Source organism: Drosophila grimshawi, unplaced genomic scaffold (assembly GCF_018153295.1).
Source record: "Drosophila grimshawi isolate 15287-2541.00 unplaced genomic scaffold, ASM1815329v1 contig_78, whole genome shotgun sequence".
NCBI lineage: Eukaryota > Metazoa > Arthropoda > Insecta > Diptera > Drosophilidae > Drosophila > Drosophila grimshawi.
This window is the reverse complement of record NW_025063616.1, coordinates 650127-656781: the sequence shown is the minus strand read 5'-3', so window position 1 is coordinate 656781 and position 6655 is coordinate 650127. Positions and strand designations below refer to the sequence as shown.

The following is a 6655-nucleotide window of genomic DNA, read 5'->3' as shown; positions in this document are numbered from 1 at the left end:
TTTCCTGTGCTGGTGGTCGCGGCCAGGTCTTACTGCCCAAAAATATGGAATAATTGAAAGGCGCACGGATTTAACCTCTCACGTTTAGCAATCGAGCTAACCGACGTGGAGGATGCGAACTTCTAAAACCACGAGGCGAAAGCCTGAAGCCTGCCTTCGCCGGAAAAAAAAGCTTTTCTTTTTCGAATTTTGAATTGCTGCTTCTTTTGTCGGGAGAGCCAAGTGACCGAGCTCAGCAACATTTCTAATAAGGTCACTGAAGGGTGGGTGCTACGAAACTGAATCAAATTTTATCGCCAGCGATCGACATTATCGAACAAAACAAATGCAGTAAAATTTAAAATTTAGCACTTCCGCAATCCCTTCAACAGTGCACAACTTCGTTTCATACTTTTCAGGAACAATATCATTGGGATATTATGCTTAGAACAAAATCAACGAAAACTAGTCATATGCAAGTGCGACATATTATTTTCACATATGGTTATTAATTTAGCTAAAAATATTATTTGTATTTATGTAATTTTATTTAATTAAATAATTATATTCAATCTGTTCGTTTTATTTTTATTTAATTAGTAATATTATTTAATTTATTGAAATCTATTATTATTTACTTAGGTAATTATTTCATTTATTGAATTGTATTTTTATTTATTCATGTAATTTTATTTGGTAAATGTAAATACATAGTTTTAAGTTTTCAAAATTGTCCGCTTACTGCTGGTGAACACCTGCAACTTCAAGCGAAACCTTTCAGCTGAAGCCGTGGTGGCGGTTCGGCATGAGTATAAGAGTGTGGCTTAAAGGCATTTGTATAAGTTGGTCATGGGCTTTCAAAAATTTTACAGATTTCTTATAGATAAAACAATAGTATATGAATATGTATACCAAAAATAGTAAATAATGGTATATGTCTTCACTACCAGTAAATAACTCAGGAATGACATTTATTACTATAATTGTTTATTTAATTTTACTATCGGGTTTCTTAAATAATAACATTCACTTCAGTATATATTTTTTTGTGTGATCTTACGAATTTAATGAGTTGGTTGCGTAACTTAAATTTGCGTGCTTTTCTGACGAAATCTTGGAATCGAATAACTCGCACCCATTCTCTCTTTGCGCTCTCAATTTCTACTTGTCCTTTAATAACAGTGACCAATTCGTGTTTCTTTCTGCTCTCGTCTCTCTTGCTCTATTCCCATTCCTACATTTATATTTGTGTTTGTTAATTATTGTATGTTTTTGGTGCAACGAATCTTTGGTTCTTGGGTATTTAGCTAGGTCAAAACTTTTCGCACTTTGTTACAATGTCGCTTATTCACTGCGGCACTTATTAATTGATAAAATGCCATTTATTCGATGCTGCACGTATTAATTACTATGAGGTTGACCGATTGCTCCGTGGTGTCACGAATCGATGTCCCTTATTAATTTTGATTTGTGCTGTAGAGTCTGCCTCAGGCACCCCACCCGCCAGTTACGCACACCAGGACTAGCGGTCCCCTTGATTTCGCTTGTCACACTCTCTGCCTAACCGCACGCCAAGTTTCGCTTGATTCGCTTATCTAGCGTAGCAAGGATATATGTATGCCTCTCACCTAGTTCCATGACTTCAATGTCCTGCGTTATGCTTGTAATTTGGTAGCGTCAAGTTCTTGGACGCCATTTGATTCTGAATGTATAAAACACTTGTTTAAATTGATCTACACTCGTAATACGCGCACACATAGATTTTAATGTGTTAATTCGCACTTTGCTCACTGCACAGCCGACTCGCTTTATAAATTCGCACAGACTCTCTATCTCGTGCTGCAATGCTCCTTTTACACCCTTCATTAATCAGCTTTTGACGAGACTGTACTAAGGTGGTGTGATCTTTTGGTAATTTTCCACTGTTAGTTGCTGGCGCCAGCCGTTATCTACCGCTAATGTGAGTATGGACAGCAATATTGTATCCACAATAATCCTCACACACTAACGGCACATGTCCTGATGGACAAGTGTGTCAGACACGCTCAAATGGCTGACTACTTGCGTTAGAAAGGGAGAAAGCGAAAGAGAGCGAGTTTGCCGCAACTGCATCAGGGCCGAATTTCGGCCTAATAGACAGTTACTGTGAGGAGCGCATATAACATATTTGGAAACATACGAGTATTTTCTTATGTTTTTTTTATACATTTATACATATATACATATATGCATATATGCAAACGTTCGTATATATGTGTATTTATTATGTGTACTAAATATATATCCATATTTAAATGGTTATATGGCTCTTCACACTCTATTTTTCGTCAGGGGAAGACTTCTACTTTCAAATATTAGCCTTTGCCGCGTTCGTTTTCTTTGAGTCCGCGCTATCCAATGGCCGTTACGTTCCTGAGCATGACGTCGAACGACTCATTGCAGTGATGTTGTGCAGTAAGTGTGGGTATCACCAACAATCGGCTCATCAGCGATCGAATGCTAAATATCGGTTTGCCACCGATCGATATATCGCGTGTACAATCGATAAGCCATCGGTTGGCCACCGATCGCGACAATTTCCATCACTATTTTCTGTTTTGTTTCTCTTTCATTTTATGTTTGCTAAAAATGGATAAAAGCAATAGTTTTCTTGTTTTTGCTGTTCCTTGTTCCCATATTGATATCTCTTTGTTTTAAATCTGCAGCTATGCCGCAAGGCCATTCCCAATGACTAGGTAAGTATCATCATATTTCTTTTTCTTTGACTTTTGTTTATTACATGTAATAAGTGCTGTTTTGTTTCTTTTTTCTATATGGATATAAAAACACGTATGCCCGTCCGCATGCTTTCACCCTGAAGCGGCGTCCATCCTACTATACGATATTGGAGCTGCGACGGCGTGTTACTGCGCCCTCTAGAATGCCGCGTGGCCAAGCCGTCGGTAGCAACTCCTACCACCCGCTTTCGGCTTCGGGCTTCAAAGGCAGTTTGGCGGCCTCTTCTCATCCAGTTGCCAAGATGGTGACAGCTTGACGTCCTCGTGCCACTCGCACACCACTGTGACGGTGTGCTACCAGTGGCCAGCGGCGTTATTCCGATTGCGGCTGGCCATCATCATGAGATTTTGCTGCTGCTGCTCTTTTTCCTGTACCTAGGCTCCTCCGCTGTCGTCTCGTGTCCCGCGATCATCGTCCTCGTCACTGGACAAGATGACAGCTCAAACGGCATGGTGTCCTCATCATCCGGTGACACTGCTGGCGACTCCGGTGAGCGTCTATTGGCCCCGCCTTCATCAGCGGATTCCGAGCGTGTGTCAGCTCCGGATACTGCCACAGTATCCCCTCCAAGATCACGTCGTCTAGTTCGCTCGGATAGCGTCTCTTTCGCAGCCTCGACGACTGCATATCTTCTCTCTCCTCGATGCACGCCGGGCAATTCAGTGCTCCGCGTACGCATGACTCGCTGGCTCCTCCATTTGATCCTCGCTGGAGTCGCGGAGGAGGGGCGATGGTTTTGCCGCTCTCGCTGCACCAATCGCTGAGCAGATGGGCGCGCCACATGTCGTGACGGCCGCACTATGCGTACGAGTCGCCCGGTGAGCGTAACAACCGACGCCTGGCCACCGTGCGTGCCTTTGCATCTGCTCCTGATTCCCTCAAGACTTCAGCTTCGTCGCTGGCTCTTGACCGAGGATTTGAGGCCGATGCGCGACGATGACCCTGCACTGATCCGCTACCGCTATCATTCAAATTCTCCATATTTTCTTAAAACTTTTTTGTTGTCAGTGAAATTTCCAAATAGGCCGAGCGAGTGGCTGCTTAAGCCCCTTATATCCCTTTTGGGGCGTGTGTGTGTGTGCCGATCGCGAGTGTCCTTTGTGTACGTGTTAGGGATACCCGAAGTGTCGTCTCTCATCATTTTTTTGCAAGTGCACACGCATGTGTACTGGTGTGAGTGGTTAACCAACGGTGTCCTTTTGTGCGCACACATGAGCACGCATGTGCACTAATGTGATTAACCAACGGTTCCTTTTTTATGAGTGCAAGCGCGTCGCTAAGTGATAGTTTTGTTGTTGCAGTTTTTGGTGCGCAAGCGTGTGACTAAGAGTTTTCGAACGACTGTCGACGTCTTAGTACAATTACGCGTCTGCTTTAGTGTAGGTCATGGCAATTCGCGTGTTCTTTGCATGCCGTCTCTCTTGCTCTCGTCGCGTGTTGAGCAAATTTCTCTTTCGCACTTTTTTTTTCCGCGATCAGGCACGCAGTGGTTTTTAGCCGTTTGAGGCCGCCTTTGGGGCTCTTATTTTATGTTTCTATGTTATATATATTTCTTTCCCAGATATCATTTCTTTTCAGGCTTAATATATTTTCTTTTGTTTATTATATTTTTTTTGCTTTCAGATACCCTTTTATTTTCTTTTCAGATTTTAATATTTATCTACATATATATTTTGTATATCCTTTTTCAGATTAAATTATTTGTTTTTATATAGCTTATGATTTATTATTTTATAATTTTATTATGTTTATTAATTTCAATTAGTATACAAATTATTTTTAAGAAGAAAATTCGAATATTTCTTTTAATTTGGAATCCTCAGGGATATGAGTCAGCATTTGTCCTACCGCTGCGAAGAAGTGTTCTGGAGATTCTATTTCTTCCTCTTCTTTACAGCTTCTGCAGAAGTCATACGGCACCTCGAGTCTATTGGCATGGATGCCGACTACCCAGTGTCCTGTTGTAGCACGGATTACTGCAGAGCAGTTCGTGTAACTGAGATTACACAGCTCTCTACAGTATTTTGTGTTGATATTGGGCCATGTTTGGTGTTCTGTGCGACCGCAGTTGGCATTTCGCCATTTATCATTTGACTTGCGTGTACTTTCTTCCTGATATTGAGCTTATAGGTACCGCCGATGCCTGGTTCCTTATCCGTGAGGAGGAGTAATGGAGTTCCTTTCCCAGGTAGTTCATTAGCTTTACAGTTGCTTTCAATGGCCTGGTGACCCATATCAGGCTAATAACATGCTGCTTAGCCATATCATGCAGAGATTTGCGACAACTTGTTACCAAAACTATATACTGAAGGGTGTTTCTAGTTGTATACTGGCACGCAGTAGTCTGTTTTCGAAGGGATGATTTTAATTCCTTTCTAAGGTAGATACATGGCATTTTTTTAGTAATCCAGACTAAGGATATTCTCAGTTTCATTTTCCATTCCTTGTTTTTCCAGACATGGAATGTCCAGGACAGCGTTTATTGCCCCACTTGGTGTGGTTCGAAGAGCCCCAGAGATGCGCAATTCAGCCATGCGCTGAACTTTGTTGATTTGATTTTGGGTGGTTTGCTTTTTCAGGCAAAGCCTCTACACCATAAAGAAGTATTTGTCTGACAATAGATGTGTACACCCATCGAACAAAATTTGCGGACATACCCCATTTGAGCCCAACCGATTTCCTCCACGTGTATAAAGCGACTGTTTTCCGTATTTGGGTATTAAGGTTTGTAGACTACCAGGGTATTGTTTCTTTTTGAATAAGATATTTTCTATCGGGTAACTTATGTAGTATTTACTAATTATTGGCTGATGGAACTGCCAATTTAAGCGACCGGTGTGTTGTTGAGCTCGATATGCGCACTCTCGCTATGCTCGTCCTGGCTCGCCGGATTGTCGGGGTTCTTTCTCACTCAATCAATACGGATGTACTCTGCCACATTTAATTAGTGCGCGTTTACAAAACAAGTAACAACTTGAGTTACTGAAATTTAATTATCAATTATTGGAGACGCCGACACTTCCTATAACTATACTGAGACACTAGTCCTGTTGGAGGGAACATAGATGGTAGTTGTCCCTCTTCTCTACCCACCCTACCATGATAATGATATCAATTTTGTTACATTATCCCTTGGACGGACTCTTAAAATCCTACCACATTCTGTAAAAACTTAACATGGATACGCGACAGACGAATACTACTCCTCAGCACCTCATTTAAATTGCTTTCAAATTCACATATTCTTCCTTAACTTAATTCGGTAGGTTGTGAACATTACTCTTAATTCTATTTTCTATTATATAATCGAACTATAATCTATGAGTACATTTTCTTTCTTTTTTTTGTTTTGTTTGTTAATTCATAATTAGACATTCTTTCATCATATGACATATAGATTCTTCTTCTTCTTTTTTTTTTACTTATTATCATTATTCAATTTAAGCTTCGTTATTTTCTCAGCATTTCTATATGGCTTCACACTCAAAGTCAACTTTAGAATGCATTACTTATATTTAAGGCTTATATATATATTGAAATAAGTTTTTAGGTAATGGACGTTACATAGCGTTTTTGGCTGTGTCCTTTTTTTATATATATATATATATGTATATTGTTTCCCTTATTTACTAAGTAGGTCGTACATATCTAATTGTTTATGTACCTAAATTATAGCTAGTTCTTTACTCACCCTACGTTTTTTTTTTTTTTTTTTTTTTTTTTTTTGAAGTCGATGTGATCGTTGGGCTCAATGTTTGTCGACGCAGAGATGAAGATTTGACTATCCGTTTGATTTAATATCAGACAGTGTATTGTTAACTATCCATGCATCAACTACTTCTTCTTACAATGACATATTTATCAAATTATACGACAATGACCATATTAATAATAATAA

General features: G+C 40.0%; 1 long non-coding RNA gene across 1 annotated transcript; it reads left to right on the top strand.

Annotated features, from left to right (window-relative positions):
- The first annotated feature begins 4567 nt into the window (after positions 1–4567).
- Positions 4568–6235, top strand: LOC116806257. Its single transcript, XR_004365594.2, has 3 exons — positions 4568–5137; positions 5214–5481; positions 5548–6235. It is a non-coding gene; the product is annotated as an uncharacterized LOC116806257 (long non-coding RNA).
- The last annotated feature ends 420 nt before the right edge of the window (positions 6236–6655 follow it).